The sequence below is a fragment of the Cryptomeria japonica genome, chromosome 1, assembly GCF_030272615.1.
Source record: "Cryptomeria japonica chromosome 1, Sugi_1.0, whole genome shotgun sequence".
NCBI lineage: Eukaryota > Viridiplantae > Streptophyta > Pinopsida > Cupressales > Cupressaceae > Cryptomeria > Cryptomeria japonica.
This window is the reverse complement of record NC_081405.1, coordinates 707,818,393-707,837,275: the sequence shown is the minus strand read 5'-3', so window position 1 is coordinate 707,837,275 and position 18,883 is coordinate 707,818,393.

The following is an 18,883-nucleotide window of genomic DNA, read 5'->3' as shown; positions in this document are numbered from 1 at the left end:
TCATCTGGAAATTCTGAACTTAGAGGAACATCATCTATCATGGGGGCATCTGCTAATTGATCTGCGATGGCTTGTCCTTTTATTGCTTTTCTGTCCACATACTCGATGTTGAATTCACTCAGGATCCTTACCCATTTGGCCAGTCGCCCAGTAAGCATTGCTTTATTGAGAAGGTATTTCAATGGATCTATCCTTGCAACCAACTTAGTCTTATGAGTTAGCATGTAATGTCATAATTTCTGCGAAGCAAAGACCACGGTGAGACATGCACGCTCAATTGGTGTGTAATTTAGCTCATATCCCACCAATGTGCGACTGATATAGTATACTGCTTTTTCTTTGCCCTCAGCAATTTGTTGTGCTAAGAGTGCCCCTAGTGCTGTTGGAGTAGCTGATATGTATAGTAACAGAGGCTGATCTGGAATTGGTGGCATCAGAACTGTCAGATTCAGAAGATAATTTTTGAGTGTCTGGAAAGCCTGTTGACAGTTATCATCCCATTTGAATTTGATGTTTTTATGTAGCAGGTGCTGAAAAGGATTACACTTATTCGCAAGTTGCGCTACGAATCTTCGTATGGACTGGAGTCTCCCTTGTAAAGACCAAAGTTGACTGATATTTCTTGGTGGTTGCATCTCTAGGATGGCCTTGACTTTTGTTGGATCAGCTTCAATTCCTCTTTTTGATACAATGAATCCTAGGAGCTTCCCAGAGGTTACTCCAAAGACACATTTCTTGGGGCTTAATCTTACCTTATATTTTTCCAACTGATCAAAGACGACTAAAAGTATGTCCAAATGTGTATTTCTATCTATTGATTTGCCCAAGAGGTCGTCGACATAATCTTCCACAGTTACGTGCATGAGATCGTGAAAGATAGTAGTCATGGCTCTTTGATATGTAGCGCCTGCATTTTTTAGCCCAAAGGGCATGACATTCCAATAGAAAGTTCCCCAAGGACAAGTGAATGATGTTTTGTGTTGATCTTCCGATGTGATCTTTATTTGATTATAACCAGAGAATTCATCCATCAACGATAACATTTCATGACCTACTGTGAGATCTACAATCAAATCTATGTTTGGTAATGGGAAGTCATCCTTAGGACAAGCTTTGTTGATGTCTCTGAAATCTATACATATTTTGATGCTGCGATCTGGTTTACTGACAGGCACTAAGTTGGAGATCCATTCGGGATAATCAATTGGGCGTATGAATCCGACATCCAATAATTTCTCAAGTTCTGCTTTGACTAGTAATGCCACTTGTGGATGCATCTTTCTTAATTTGTGTTTCACTGGTTTTGCCCCCGGTTTAACTGTCAGATGATGCATTACTAAATCCGGATCTAATCCAGGCATATCAGCGTATGACCATGCAAAGTTGATTTGTCGATCTTTGAAGAAACTTATGAATTTTGACCTTTCTGGCTCCGTCAACGATTGAGCCAGGAATATGTTGTGTGGAACTTCTTCTGTACCAATGTTTGTTTTGATAGTCTCCTCTACGAACATGGATGACTTTTCCTCATATGATGCTGGGAGAATGTCGAGCCTTCCATCTTCGGGTGCCTCAGAGAGGTTTTCGCCCTTAGATACATCCTTTCTTTTTAATTTTTTGGGGTCAGATAGCACCACAGTGCGGTTTTCGCCATAAGACCCTTGGTTTGTTCTTATTTTCACATTTTTGCAATTGGAAGGTCTAACGCCCTCACCAAAATATGCCACGCTATTGAGTTCTATAGTGTATTCTGCTTTATGATCCTCAGGGGGAAGATCATCTCGTATGCCAAGATAGTCAATAAAAGCTTCATCATTTTGGAATGTGTCAAACTGTGCAAGTCCTTCATGATCCCAGTCAATGAGTTGGTGGTGAACGAGGCGAAGGCCTTGAATGTCTTCGAAGTTAGCGGGGCTAAGAGTGAAGATGCAGTTATATTCGAGTATGTCAAGGTAATTATCGAGGTCATCGATGACACTCTCCTCATCAGTCTCGATCGCGAACGAATCCAAATTATCATCACTAGAAGCGCATTTTGGGACAGGTGTTCTCATCCTATGTGATTTCAACGTAGGACCTTGAGACAAGGACTGTGTGGAATCCTCATGGGTTGTTTCTTGACCAACTTTGAATCTTTTATAAAATTCATCTTCTTCTGTGGGTTCATCTAGCTCTTTGAATGTCTCGGTGAGCTCGTAGTCACTAGAGGATTTGTTTGAACCCCATTCCCATTCGTTGGAATCTGTGGAATAGCGATCCTCTTGTTGAATCTTGGTAGTTTAATTTGTAAGGCAAGTCTTCTGTCCTTTGAGTGTGGACCTTGGAAGTTAGGAAACCAAGTCCTTTCGAGAGTTCCTTTTTGAAAGTCAATTCAGGTTGTAAAGGTTCAATGATGCCTTCCTTTCGTAACCCAAGAGGGCTTTTTCCATCATACCCGAATTTTTGTAGGATCTTGAAACCTTTGCCATATTTCTCACATGGTAGACTGATGTGATCTTGTGTATCATCTTCAAGGTCTTTGTAAAGCATTTTGTATAAGTCTTCCTCTTCCAGTTCGCCCCATCTTTGAAAGGTAGGAGGGTCCCATTTGAGTACAATGATGGATACTTGCTTGTTAGGATGCGGTCTTCCATATTCTTTTGGTGAACTCATGACTTGTTGTAAGTACATGGTCTGATTTAAAGTGTATTCCCCCATGCCCTTGTCCTGAAATTTGCCTTTAAGCTCACCTTGTTTTGATGTTGAAGGTTTTAATGACTCAGGATCAATGCATGCCGAAGAAGGAACAACTTCACGATTACTGGGAATGATGGTCTCAGTTTTTGATCTCAGGTTATTGCAGTATATGAATGGATTAGGATCACCGTTAACTGTTGCCTCCACTCCATTGTGAGGAAACTTAATACATTGGTGATATGTAGATGGGACTGCCCTCATTTCATGAATCCAAGGATGCCCTAGCAATATGTTGTAAGTGAGATCTAGGTCTAGGACTTGACAAACCACATCCTTCATAACTGGCCCAACTCTGAGAGGTAAGGTGACTGCGCCCTTGGATGAACACTCTTCATCATCATATGCCTTGATGGTGATATTGTTTGTAGAATTCACAGCTTTATCAGAATATCCCAATTGTTTAATTGTGCTCAATGTACAAATGTTTAGACCAGCTCCTCCATCTATCAGGACTCGTTTTATTCGATGTTTGTGTATGAAGGCTTCAATGTGTAGTGGTGCATTATGTGGTTGGCTCATGGATGTGTCGTTGGCTTCTGTGAATGTAAGGGAATGTGGAATGGAAAGGTACCCCACCATGGCTTGAAACTGGTCCACGTTCAGATCAGTAGGAATGACAGTGTCTCTCAAGATTTTGTCAAGAATAGCTTTATGTGTGGGGGATATGCGTAAGAGCTCAAGGATGGAGATGAGTGCGGGTGTCTTCCCTAACTGTTCTACAAGGTCATACTCAGGCTTGGTTGATGAAGAAGGGGTGTTTTTGGCTGGAGCACCTTGCAAAGTGAACTTACCTCGATGGGTTGTAACATGACATTCAGAGGTAGGTTCGGAAGAAGATCCAACACCTTTTAGGACAATCTTGGGTCTCCGAGTAGAATTCTCAGGGTTTTTGTCCTTGATGATAATGGTAGAGACATAATTGTCCATTGAAATGTGATTGATAGTTGAATCATAGTTATAGGTTGCTCTGGTATAGTTGGTTTGGTCATCTGTGGCTTTAACTTTTCCTTTGTCATGTTTTGGGAATGGTTCCTTAAACATCTCATGTTCTTGATTGGATGAGTGTCCTTCAATCTCAATGTCACCTCTATCAATAAGATCTTGTATGATGTTCTTCAGTCGATGGTAATTTCCTGTCTTATGACCCTTACTCTTATGAAATTCACAATATTCATCATCATTCCACCAATTTGGTTTAACCTTTGGTTCATATGGAGGAAAATCTGAAACTGTGATTACCTTGTTTGCCACTAGCTTCTTGAAAATTGACTCAAGTGGTTCTCCCAATGGGGTGTACTTCCTTCATGATTTGGAAGTTGTTTGAGTATTCACTTGGTTGTTTGTAGAGCTTGATCCCGAAAAAATGATTTTGGGTCACACTGTATTGGCATCAACAACACCATCATTGACTGTGTTCTTGTTTTTATTCCAAAATCTTGGCTTATCTTTTCCTTTAAAGTCATCTTTGTTTTCCTTGAATATCTTAATGACTCCTTGTTCAATTAGGACCTTCTTTGTTGCTAAGCCTTTTTCAATGACGTCCTTGAAGGTGGACAAACAAGCTTTCCTTAGATCATAGCCAATGTCTTTGTTAACATTTTGGGTGAACATTTCTACCATTTGTTTTTGTGGAATTTCACAAGAGCATCTGCTAGCTAGATTCCTCCATCTTTGTAAAAATGATGAAAAAGACTCTCCATCTTTTTGCTTGGTGTTGCACAAAGTAGTGATTGATATGTCTGTCTCTATGTTGTAGGAGAAATGTTGAATAAATGCTTCTGCTAAGTCACCCCATGACTTAATACCAGGTGGAAGTTGGGAGAACCATTCCATAGCTTGATCACCTAGGCTTTGTGGGAATAATCTCATCAAATATGTCTCTTCTGAAGCTACTTCAATGCAAGCTGTGAAAAAACTGTCTTATGTGTGCCTTAGGATCCCCTTTTCCTCTATACTTATCAAATTTAGGCGTTACAAAGTGTGTAGGAAAAGGAGGCATTGGAATGCTCTTGTCAAATGGATAAGGACATATGTCTCTCATTGTGTATGTTGGCTTTGGTGTATTTATGTCCTCCATTTTCTTTTGTAAGTCCCTGATTTGTTTCTCCAAATTGTTCTTAGGTGGGGATCAACTTCTTGGACCATACCCCATGCTTGAGGCACCAATTGGAGGAGGAGCACATTGCATATATGGATGATATTGATCATACACATGTTCATATGGAGGAGGTCTATAATGATGTTGTGTATATGGACCACTTGGTATAGATTCATGTTGAGGAACGCCATATCTATTTTGTCCATGTATACCATACTCTACAGGCATGTCATGTTCTAATGTGTTACCCCCAAATTTGACACGAGGTTTCCTTGTGTCCAAATTTTGAGCATGCCTTTGAATATCCAATTGCTTTGGTGGTTGATCCTTAGCATTGGTATGTGATTGAGCATATCTTTCCGCATAAGACTTCCATAATGGTCTGTGAAGGTGAGTATCATATGCTTGACCATGTGTATGTGGGACTTTTGGTTTTTGAAACAAGGATGATGGTGATTCAGGTACCATATATGGTCCTCTATTGCCTCCACTATTAGGCCTCCTTTGATCCATGTTGGAGTGAGGTTGTTGTAAAGGTCAATTTTCCATTATTTGAGACATGTCAAAATCATGAGGTATCTTGGCTCCACTTTGTGCCATCATTTGTAAGAAGTATTGTCTATCCCTCCTCATTATTTCCTCAATGAATTGATTGAAGCAGGGGTCCATAATGGATTCTTCCACATCTGCTGAATGTACGGAAAAGTTGTCCATATTGTCATTGTGTGTATCATTGTTGTTTGTAGTGTCCATGTTCTCAACATTTGGAATGTTTCTATAGGCATCCATGTCAGGTAATGTGTTATGATCAGTATTGAAAAAGACATAATTGGCATACTCATAGACAGTCATGTTTGCAGACGCTTGAGCCTCTTTAGTTTCTCTCCTAGATTTTTGAAGATGGGTTTCAACCATGAACTAGGTATTGACCAAGATGTGTGAGACTAGATGAAAATGGAAAAAGTATGGAAGACCAAGAGTTGGATGGAATGTAAATGAATCTGAGGTGTACTTGCAATGTCCAAAGTGTAAGACCAAGTATGTATGTAGTAGAGTAGGTGTGACTTCCAAAGAGAGGATAGTTTCTCTTGATGAGGTAAGTTGACCTTGACTCTAAGTAAGACCAAATGAGACCCAAAGGTGATAGACCTTGATGAGGGACCACTTAGCAAAATGTTGTATGTAGTGTGTTGACAAAGTATGATGAGGACAAGCAAGTGACCTTTTGACTCAAGTTTAGACAAATGTGAATGTAATGTAAGGTGTAAAGCAATGATGGACTGTGTGAGACCCAAAGACAGGTTGAATGCTAAATGAAACCCTGGAGAAATAACCTAGGAAGCTCGAGAATTCCGAAACTGACTGTGTTTGTCTGCTGGACTGTAAAAGTTTTTCAATTCTAAACATAGACGCGCCTGTATACTACACAGACATGATTTCCTGACACAGACGTGGTTCTGTTTAACACAGATGCATTTCTAAGATTTTTTGTAAATTGCAATGTTGATTCTGGAAACACAGACGCGTTTCTACCCTTCACAGATGCGGTTATACAACACAGACGCTATTATGTCAGACACAGATGCGTTTCTACAAAATTTGTGCAATTTTTTTCCAATCTATGAAGTCATTTTTTTGTTGTGACCAAATCTGACTGTTTGACTGTTTTTTTGTGACAAGAGGACATAGTGTTGATGAAGACCCAATGTTTGCAAGTGTCTAGACTCAAAATGACTCCAAGAAAAGTGTGTTGTTTGATGTAAAAATGTTTTGCATACACTTGAAGACACAAAAGACACAATGTTTTTCTATTTGGTCTTGAATGTTTTGAATGTTTAAAATAAGTCAAGCACAATTCTTATGGCTGGCCAAGACAATAGTTGTTGATCCCACATGGGGTTTTACCCCCGAGGCTATGCTATTCAGAGTGGATACTTAGATGCTTGACCTCACTGGCTCCACCCTCGGCACTCACTTCTTGGGTCAGCCAAGCATCAATCCCCACGAAAAACTCCCCATGGCAAACTTTGTATCTCTACTAAGAACCGTATGTGTGTGGGCCGCTACCAGAGATCCAGCCTCCTGCCTCAACAACTAGAAGGATTTTGGCTTCTAAAACAAAAAGGTTCTAGTAAGTGCATCTGCTCGTGTGGCCATACATGCGGCACTTTCAGCTCTGTAAATACAGAAGGCTCCCAGCCGGTAGGGGTTATGCCCTATAACTGATCAAATAAATTTGATCAAACGGGTTTATGGGGAGACACAGTGTCGGTATGAACTAATCAACACACGTTATTCATAGTTTTCACCATGAATACAGTTATTTATAGTGGTTTGGAAGAAGATGGCTTTTCTTTTGCTACCACTTGGGTCGTTCTCTTCTCACTAGTAGTCCTAATGACCACACGGGAAGACAGGCCCTCTAAAGATTGAACAAAAAGAGCCTATTGCTTAAGACACAAAAGACAATGATTCAATTTTAGTGCACCAATTGAAGTGTTTGCTAGTCTATTGAAAACAAAGCACACAATAAAAATCCAAAAACCCTTGCCAAGGACTTGCAACAAAGAGTTGTTAGTAGTTTGGATTGTTTCAAATAATCACCCCTTCCTGCAAGCACACAAGTTAGGTAAATTTTTAAATCCAAAAGACTTTGTGAAAATAGGGGCCTTCAACCAAATGATTTTTCTTTCAAGACAAGCTGCACCAATTTCGTTAGCTAGATCTGAAAATGTTAGCTCAAAATAAACCAGATCTGAAACATTAAATGCAAGACTAAAAACTAAATCAATAAACTCCAAAAATGAAATCAATGCACACAGACGCGGTTACCTCCGACACAGACGTGACTCTCTGACGCAGACGCGCTTCTGTGAGACACAGACGCGCTTCTGTGAGACACAGACGCGGCTCCAGAACCCAAACGCGACTTCTGGACACAGACGCGTCTAAAAACACCACAGACGCGACTGAGGAACACAGACGCGGTTTTTGAATCTGCAAAATAAAATACTGTCGAGGACATAGACGCGATTCCAGATGTCACAGACGCGGCAAAAAATAAAAAATGCGATCCGAAAGTATGCAGACGCGAAAATATCAAAATGTTGTCGAAAATGTCAGATCTGCAACTTCAAAACACAAAATTTGCAACAAGGTTGTTAAATGCAAAAGGGACAAGAGTCCCACCGAGCATGCCAAAATGTATATGGTGAAAATGGATAACAATAATAACGATATTGAAAGGCTAAATGAATTCAACCACAAAACCCTAGCCTAACAACAACAAAGATCCACCATAACATATGAAGATTACCTAAGACAATGCAAATCAAATGAAATCACAAAGATTATACCATCACATGTCCAATAGGGTTTGGATCTCCATTCTTCCTATCTCCATTGATCTTGCTTGATATATTTGCTCTCAGATTTTATGTGCACAAGAGCTCAACAAAGAACGGAATGTGGTTGCAAGTAGGATCGCATATGCCAAGTAGTCAAATTGATCAAGTAGTTCGGTAGTTAGGGTTTGATAATGAAGGAAGCATCTCCTTATATAGAAGACACAATATGAAATGGAGGGATAAGATTGAGAGGTGTAAAAGGAGGTCGGCTATGATTAGAGGGTAGGTAAAAGAAATAATAAAATAATGAAAGGGGGAGGTAGTGTATGAATTAAGAGATGAATGACATGTGTCATGGGTAGAAAAGGTTAATGAATTAATTAAATAAATAAAGATTTATTTAATTAATAGAAGAAGTGAGATCAATTAAATAAATAAGATATTTATTTAATTCAAGAAAAAGGGTAATTTAAATAAATAAATGTATTTATTTAAATGAGAAATAAGGCTAGAAGAGGACAAATGAATTAATTAAATAAATAAAGATTTATTTAATTAATAGAAGAATTAAGCTTAGATAATTAAATAAATAAAGATATTTATTTAATTAGACTGGACAGTTTTGGGTGTCTACAACTTGTACTGCTTTACAATAGCATCTTCAATGCCAGATTCAGTACCAGTTCTTGCTCTGTTCTTTACATATACCCCTTGACCTATATTTCGCACATTAGGTCTGCCTAATATTTTCTTTTATGCTCCTCCCTCATTATTACAAATGTCTACAATGATCTCCTTTATATATAAGAGTCATTTTACAATTTGCCAAGTCGGCTTACAATAATAAACAAAATATTGTAAAACAAAAATCCTGTCGGCCTCAGTGCCGATATACTTTCTTTCTTCTGTGTCGGTGCTGGTGTAGAGTGATCTGTTAATGCCGGTGCACTATCTTGTCGATGTAATGTTATGCTGGTATAATGTCTTGCCGGTGCCATAGGATTGCAAGGTTGCCATCAATGACAAAACCTTCAATCACATACAATGTCTCATTGGAGTGTGCATATGCCAACAGAAAACTCTACCCAAGTCTGTTCATTGACAAGCACACTCTGTCCTTGATTCAACCATGTCACCTTGTAAGGGCTAGTGTGGGGTATCTTTGTGAGTTTCAACTTCTTGGCTACCTCATCTGATATGATGTTATCAGTTGACCCTGAATCAACTATCACCTTACAAATCTTACCAAGGATTTTGCATCTCACCCTAAACAATGCTCTCCTATGCTTAGGTTCATCCTTAACCAGTTGTCTTATCAAGACCCTATTGAACATCAGATTTTCTCCAATTTCTGATTCAATATGTTCCACCTCAGATTTTTTGTTGCTTGATGTGTCTTCATGGGCATAAGCAACCCTCTTTCCACTGTTTGACATGGTTGCAAAGTAGGAATTACCCTTACCGGTACCTCTGTCCCTATTTGGGCCCCCTTGTGCACCTCTTCCTCGAGAATGGCCTCCTCTAAGAGTGGTTTCACTATTATGCTTAGTCAACTTGGACTCTCCTTGATTCCTTTGCTCACTTGCCTTGCTTTGGTAACCACCTCGATGATTCATTTGATCTCTACCTCTGCCTCTACCCTTGTTGTTGGAGTCTCCCTTCCTTTTGTTCCTCTCTTCCACCTTAGCAGCAAGCTAATGACACTTTTGGATAGTGGTAGGAGTCCATAGGCTTATCTCCTCTTGCACGTTCCACTTTAGGCCACTTAGATACCTAGCCACCTTGATAGATTCCTCTTCTTGGACTTTGGATCTAAGACAAAGCTTCTGAAACTCCTCAGTGTAAGAGGCCACATCAAGATATTTCTACTTCAATCCCTGTCTCTTCTTATGAAGTTGGACTTCATAATCCTCTGGCAAGTAGTTCTCCTTGATCTTACTCACCATGGCCTTCCAGTTTGCAATAGGTAGCTTCCCCATGCTAATTCTCTCCTCTTGCAAGTACTTCCACCATGTCAAGGCTGCTCCCCTTAGTCTTGATTTAGCAACCTTAACCTTTTGAGCTTCTATCACACCTTGAGACTCAAAGTGGTTCTCCATACCCTCAATCCATTCCATGATGGTGTCAATATCCATCCTTCCACTGAAATGTGGCAATCCTTCAAAAGCTTTTGTATTCAAAGCCTTGATGGCCTTTACAAAAGGTTCTTCATTGATTAAGGGGTCCAGTTCAGGTATGATGTCATCTAGATCAATAACTTTCTTGCCTCTGTCATTGGTGTCCGCACCCCAGAGTCCTTGTGCCCTCTGGTCAACCACTTCTTGCAGCTTGTCCCTTATCTCACTCATAGCATCTTCAAGGAGTCTATTTTTATCCTTTTGTTCTTCTACCTCCCTAGCCAGCTCTGCATTAGTGACCATTATGTTCTCCCCTACTGATTCACCACAATATAGAGACATGAACGGTCCACCAAATCTTTAACTTTGCTCTGATACCAATCTGTTGGGAATGGGTATGGGATAGACTAGCCTAGTCTATGCTCTTTGATCCTCTCCTTGGATCACCAGGTGTTCCAACCACACCCTAGGGTCTCTAGGACTTCCCTTTCTTGTGGAATCCCCTGACCTTGCCCAATCCACCCACCAACAACATGTGATTCTTCTTCTAAGGTCTCACCTACTCACAATCTTCAAAAACCCTCACATAGGCTAATAAGGGTTTAACTCTTCCTACACCTTCTTAGGTCCTAGCAAGGATAGGACATGTCTTTGACATAGTTCTCCATCCATTCATGTGCCCCTAAGAGGTTTTGACCTTCCTACTTGTTACCGATCTCACTATTTTGCTTCTTTCCTACAAAATAGGGCTACAAGGAATGTGCCCCAATTAGGCCTCCATTCCGGATTTTTAGGGCTCCCTCTTGCAAATGATGCCCAAACTTGTGAAACTTCCCAAAGGGACTACCATTCATTTGTAAAAGGCTCAAATATTTTCCTATTTTTGGGCCTCCAAGTGTCCGTACACTGCCCTAGGTGAATTTAGGGGTTTTTGAGGGTTTTTATGAGGGTTTTTAGGCCTGCCAGGGTCACAGTGATGGTTTGTTGTCTTCACCACCTTGTATGGATTGGTGGAAGCTCCTCATTCTAACCAATGATTCTCCACACACCCCTCTACAACTCCTCCAAAGGGTCCCTCCCTCCTTGTCCTTCCTTTCTCTCACGGACCTCTGCAACCTTAACTTTTCCTAGCCGGGCACAGTCCAGTCTCACCTAGGAGTGGGTCTTTGAAAGGCTTTCTTGCATCTTCAAGGGCCCTGCTTGCTCTGAGATACTATACAGGGTCTACACTCCTATTCCCCATTTTTTCATGATGTTTCCACAATGGGGATAGGCGTTGTCAACCCATTTACACAAAACAATCCAAAACTGGACAGTAAAGAAGAAATTTGCAAAGTATTTACAAACACACCAAAACTTGGAAAAAAAACTTAATCTAAGTTCTCAAAATAAATGTGTCAACACTAAACAAGACTCCCAATACAATTTAAGTTCCATAACAATCCATTAACAATCCTTCATTGCTCCATTTGTGCTGACTGGCAACAAAAACACAGTCACAGTCAAGGTCTTTTTCCTTTGGCCGTACAATCTGACATCCAACCCATCATTTTAGGGTTTGCAACAATTTATAATATCTTTTCCTCAGTTTGTGTGCCATGGTTAGGGTTCCCAACACCAAGCTAAGGTTATGACCTATTTGGTGGAAAAGTTGTCATGCAATGTTTTGCAACTTTTGAGCAACTTTTGCAATGTTTCTTTTCTTGACTTTTAGGCCTACATTGGGCTATCCTATGGACACAACCATGCTAAAAGGACCCCAAACTCATCAATGGGAACACATACCCTCTACTCCGAAAGAAAATTCAGCCTAGACTTGTGAACCTAGGACGTAAACTAGGACCTAAACAAGACCAATGAGCTCTTGGCTCTTATTGCATTTACATGGCTTCTTAAAGAAGCAAAATCCCAACAAAATCCAAATGGAGGAAGACCTTAGAAGGGTGCTCCTGCACCACCAACTGACCCCATCTAGTGATGGGGAGATATAGTTTTTTAACAGAGAGCCTCTATGTATTCAAGGAGGATACGGGTAGCTCCAAAGTCATAAATCTTCTCGATAGCCTTATACCCACTCCATGAATTAGAACAAAAATGAACTTCATCCCCGGACCCAAGGTTCCAAGTTAGTTTGTCTGAAATAATACTTCTGCATTCTTACAAGAAATTCCATAGGCGAGAGCCTCTGAGGGGATTGATTTCTCTGAAGATTTGGATAGGGTTGCCTCCATTAAGGTATTTATGGTGCAACAACCTTGCCCATTTGAGGTGGGGGTTTCTGAACATTCTCCAGACCAACTTAGCCCCAAGGTCTCTACCTTGATCACAGAGGTTTTTAATGCCAACCTCTCCTTCCTCTATAGGTTTGCATATCTTGTCCCAAGACAGGAGTGATAGTTTATTGTCTTCATTGGCACCTTGCCAAAAGAAAGATCTAAGGTGCTTATTAAGTTCATCCTATTTGTTAAAAGATAGATTTTGACAGGAGAGCAGGTAAATGGGCATCGCTGATAGAACCGATTTAACCAAGGTTGCCTTGCCCGCAGATGACAACCATCTACCTTTCCATGTGTTAATCCTAGATTTGATTTTGTCCCCTAAGTTGTCCCACAATTTTGAAGATCTCCATCCCTTATCAAGGGGGATGCCTAGATATTTGCAGGGGAGGAGCCCCTGCTTGATCTCCAGGACTTTACAGATCTCCTCCCGTAATGTAGGATCTATGTTGAACATAAAAACTGTCGACTTCTCCAAATTGACCTCTTGACCCGATGCTATCATATAGGAGTTGAGGATGCCTATGAGGGAATTCGCCTCCTGGTGCTTCCATGACCAAAAAGCATCGTATCATGAACAAATTGTTGATGGGTGGTGAAGGAGGGGAGACCACTGGTAATGGGAATACCTTGGATTTCACCCTCCTCTTTAGCCTTTCTGATGGACCTCCCTAGGGCTTCTGCCATGATGATGAAGAGGAAAGGAGACAAGGGATCACCCTGCCTAAGCCCTCTTGAGCTGCTAAAGAAACCCTCTGGGGTGCCATTAACCATAACAGAGAATTTTGGGGTGGAGAGGCATTCAAAAATTAGGTTGATCCAGGATTTGAAGAAGCCAAATGCCTCCAAGAATTTTCATAAGAAGCGCCAATCAATTTATCATAAGCTTTACTTATATCCAGTTTGATTAGGATGCTTGGGGCATTATTAAGCTGGACCGAATGGATAGCTTCTTGGGCAATTATTACCCCGTCATAGATTGATCTATCCGCTACAAAGCCAGTTTGTTCTTCGCTGATGATGAGAGGGAGAAGATTCTGAAGTTTAGCTGCTAGAGTTTTGGTTAGGAGTTTATAAAGGGTGTTGCATAGGGCTATAGGTCTAAAGTCATTGAAGCTATCTGGTTTCTCTTTTTGGGGGATTAGAGATAGGAAGGTATTGTTGATCTCCTTGAGAATCTTCCCTGAGTTCCTAACACCCTCTAAGGCTTCCGTGATCTCTGCCCCTATAAAACCCCAACATTTTTGGTAAAAGCTAGTGGGGAAGCCATCTAGGCCCGGGGCCTTATCCGGATTCATCTTCATAAGGGCGGATTTAACCTCCTCCTCAGAGAATTTCTTTAGCAGACATTTATTGTGGCCGTTGTTAATGAGTTTAGGAAGATTATTGATAATATTGAGTTGGCCTCTTAGATTGGAGCCCTCAGTATTGTTTAGGATATTATCAAAGAACCTAACAACTTCTAGGGCAATGTCGGTCGGTTCAAACAGGATGGAGCCTTGACAATTATTTATACTTAATAACATTTATTATTATTCATAGTAATTATTCTATTATTTATTATTGATGACTATGTAATAAATTTTAATTATTTGATTATATTTACACTATATATAACTAATTTATTATAATTATTTCATTAATATATAAATTATATTACATTATTATTTATTAGTTATTATATTATTATCTAATAATTATATATATCATATAATATTATATACAAAATTGCTATATTATCATCATATAAATGAGTCAATTAAAGCTATACATTTAATCTTTTTATATGTTTGATATTTATAATTCTATGTATTTTTTGAATTATTATTATAAAAAATCAAGTGGCACCCATTTCATTATCAAAAGAAATAGGACAAAACTAGTTACTATTATATGATAGTGAAATGATTGTAGAATACTATTGATGAAAATGAAGACAAAAATAAAAACATTAGGAAATTTGGTCAACTAATTTGAATTCTTGCTTCTCATTGATTGATGCTTTGACATTTAAAATATTGACATCATCCTAATAAGACTGTAGAGCACTATTATCCAATAGAATAATAGATAAATCAATTTATATGTTTTATAATAAATTTGGAAAAAAATATAAACATTAGAAAATTTGGTCCAGCTATTTTAATTATTGATTTGATTGGTTGATGCTTTGACATTCTAATAAATTTGGGTGAATGCATTAGTATTCTGCTATGGCAGGAACTAATAAAGATATACATTATAGGATTTCTTACTTAATTAAGTATAATTTGAATGATAATTTACACAATTAGTATTGCAGATGGTGTTGTAAGTTTTGAAATTTAGTGTGGTTACCTAGTTGTAACTTTTGTAGTATAGCTATTTGAAGTATTGAATTCAAATTCTTTTTCAAATTATGTGGTTTTTTAGTTATTCAATTCTTTTGTATTATTTTAATCACATCTTAAAATAAATTTTATTTAGATAAATTACTATTGGATTATAAAAAAGCATATTATCATAATTAAATTTTTGATAATTTTTTATCTTGATTAAGAATCAATAACAATTACTCATTTAAAAAAAATTAGTTATTCAAAATCACTCTAAATATTATAAGTATGATTAAAATTAAGAAAACTTTATTTACTTAATTTGTTACTCAAGTTAAAAAGAAAGAAAATTACTATTAAAAAAATTTCCATCATTCTTACAAATAACAACTACTTATTTTATGAAAATTAATTATTGATAGAACAATTTCATTTATTCTATTGGTAACATGACAACTCTTCTTATTATTCATTTAAAAACATGATGTATCTATAATTCACATAGATAAAAAAAATAAAAAAATTGGTAATTTAATGTTATATATACTTCTTTTAAAACACTTAGAAGAGAAAAAAATTCATTTTAATAATGTTAAAAAATATTTATTTATTTTGTGGACATATAAAAGATTTTTTTTTTGGAAAATTCTTGTCAAAATTTAGATACATTATTTTTAAAACACTTTGAAAGAGAAATTATTTTATCCTAATAATGTTTAAAATATTTATTAAAAAATTATTTATTTATTTTTTGAACATATAAAGAAAAAACTTTTTAGAAAATTCTTGACCAAATTTACATATATTATTTTAGAATGTGACTATATTCGTCATTGTTAAAATCCATCCAAATTATTTTGAAGTTTTCCTTTTATTCATTTTTTCATTTAATAAGATAATGTTTTTTATCGTTTTTTATTTTATTCGTTAGATAATGTTTTTTACCGCTTTCTAGGGTTAATCACAAGAATAGTTTTTTAGGCTATTTAAAAAAATTATTATTGAAAAAAAAATCTTGATTTTCATCAATGTCTATGCCAACAATAACACATTTAAGAATTTGCTTAAGTTGTTATCGAAAGGAAATTTTAAAGAACTAATGGGATTTGCGATTGTTTATATTTAATTTTGATGAAAAGACAAGTCATTAAATAGCTGAAATAATGTCACAATCTATACATTATTTGTGTACTGCACGTGTCCTATTTTTTTAGAACCACAAAAACCCACTTTGCACTACAAGACTTCGGAGTATTTATTTAGAGCCATTAAAACTCTACGACACATGAATTAAAATTATACAACATGACATCATAGTAAACAAAAATAAATAAATAAATGATATAAGAAGCTCTTTTTTCGGTGTCAGGTGGGGCATACAAGTACGAAACCTGTAGAGCGTAGTCTCCTATAAAGCGAGAAGGGGGAAACGGGAAAAAACAAATGGCAAGCTGGGAAAAGGAAAACAAATCAATCACGGAAAAGAAACAAAATCTAACGGTTATAAAGCTTTTGACCGTCTTGCATGAGTATTGGAAAACATGGATCGTCTATTTCAAAAATGAACCTATACATTTCACATAGGAGATGCCTTCGGTGTAATAATATAATAATATATTTATTATTATATTAATTATAATATAATTATATTTATATTAATTATAATTATGTCGATAGGTGTTTAGTATGGGCTTTTCTCGCCACAAATTGTCAGTAATCCGAAAAAGTTGCTTTCTGGTAGTGTTTTGCAGTGAACGGACAACGAGCTTTTTGAAGACAGTGCATGTTGTCGAACGGTCGGTTTGCAATGGAGTTTTCCAGCGCTTGTGGTTTGTTTGACGGGGGACGGGAGTTGTCTCATGGGTGACACGTGTGGACTATGTGTCGAGTTGTGGTGGCAAAGCATTTTTGAATGACTATTATGCATTGAATGTAATTAATTGCTCGGCACACTGTATTGGTTTTGGGTGCCAAGTCTTTTTTTGGTATTCGCTAGTCATTTTTGGTACCTGCAAAGAGTTTCATTTTACAACAAATAGGGTTTATAGAGCATATTGTAGAGGTTGTGTAGGTTGGACATTTCTTACTTGTGTTATTGGTATCGAGTTATTATATTTGCAAAGACATTGTTTCCTGTTATTTGTTCGTTCTCTTTGTGTATTTGTCTGTGTTTCTTAGGAAAGATAGTTGAATGAATTTAGTATGTGTCTTTGTGTCTGATTGTTAATTGAATGTAATTTATGTAGAAGTTGAGAAAGCCAACTTCACAGACCCCGAAGATCACCTGCATGCAAATAACCTGTCACAGAAAGAAGAGATGGAGACAAACAAGCAAGGGTGCTCTGAAAGTTGAAAAATGTATTCATCCAAGAGAGAGATAAATTACAATGATGAATCCTTATAAAAGGATATTGTGCAACCCTAAAAGAAACCCTAATAGGTAGACATTTAATAATTAATATAATTATTAAATGTCACAAATGCAAACTAAAGTGAAATCTTAAGAGAGGAATAAAGGTAATTTAATCAACATGATTAAATTAAAACCTTTACTCTAACACCCCCCCTTAAGATGAGCAAAAGTGCAGTTACAAACATGTGCAAGAAAGCAAAGGTAACTACAATGCAAGAAAGTAAACTTGGGTCCCGACAACAAGGCCTCATCAGGTACCCAATTACAACCAAATCTCTGTAAAGTGGAGAAATAGAGAGAACCTCATGGGAAAAACTCTACTCCAAAAAGAGATGAAAGAAATAAATGCACTAATAACAGAAGGATAGGAGGTGGATAACATGATACCCCCCATAGACAACTTCTATCATATAAGTACATATACAATGGTCTCCATAGGAGAAAAAGAAAGAGACTAGAAGCCCCCCCCACAATGAAGAAACTCCTGTCGCACATATGGATGCCTGAGGTAGAATCCAGAAAGTGATCCTGAAGCGGCATATAATATTCCTCCCCTTGGGAAGAAATGGATCCAAAGGACGAAGATGAAGAAACCCTGTGAAGAGAGAAGAATCAATCTGTCTCAAGATGTGTGCCATAATAGGATGCTGAAGAATCCCTCTGTCTGAACTGAAACAAAAGATGTCAAATCCAAACTGAACTGAAGACTCAAAAACTGCAACCTCTGAATGCACAGATGATGGTGGGCTAACAGCTGGAATATGGCTGTCAACAAAGAGGAGTTGAAAATCCTCAAAGTAATCCTCCAAGTCTGCAATATAGGACTCTACAAACAAAGACGAAATGCCTGCAAGATAAGAATCCCAAGTAGCCATGTCTGAAAGATGTATGATGTCCTGCTTAGCTGAATCAATAGGAGCCAAAGAAGAGGCAATATCAAACTGATTAGGAACAAAAGGAGATGATGTTGATACATGTATAATCTCAGTCTGAAGAGTAGGAAGTGTGAGACAATCCTCTGATTCATTGGAACATGTAAGGGTGTCTAAATATTGAAGTTCCTTTAAAGTATCATGATCAAAAGGTGTGTTATCTCTCCAACCAATGGGTACAAGACAATCTGAAGCAAAATCCTTTGGGAATGGAGAAAGACTGGGGTTTCCATTGATCTCCCAAAGACGTGTCCAAAGTGAGTGAGGACAATCAATGCCCGATATAGCCCACACAGTGTCAGAATCAACACTAGACCAAATAACTCCTACTATGTGATTTCTAATGATATCCCAAACTAGTTTTCCCTCTAAAGTTGCTGGTTCAGGTATGAGATCATACAAATAAGGCAAAATATTAAGCCACCTACAGTGTGTAAGTATGCCCTTTGCCCATGACTCATAATTACCCCGTTCTAGAAATACAACTGAAGGGTGAGTAGAAAAACCCATGATAACTCTTCAAATTAACAAATCTAAGACTAAATGACTTTAATACTGATAAAGCAGATCAAATAAAGCCATCCCACGCAAACAAATCATTTCCAAGTCTGAAACGTCCAAGTAATTGACAGATGTGTGAAAACACAAA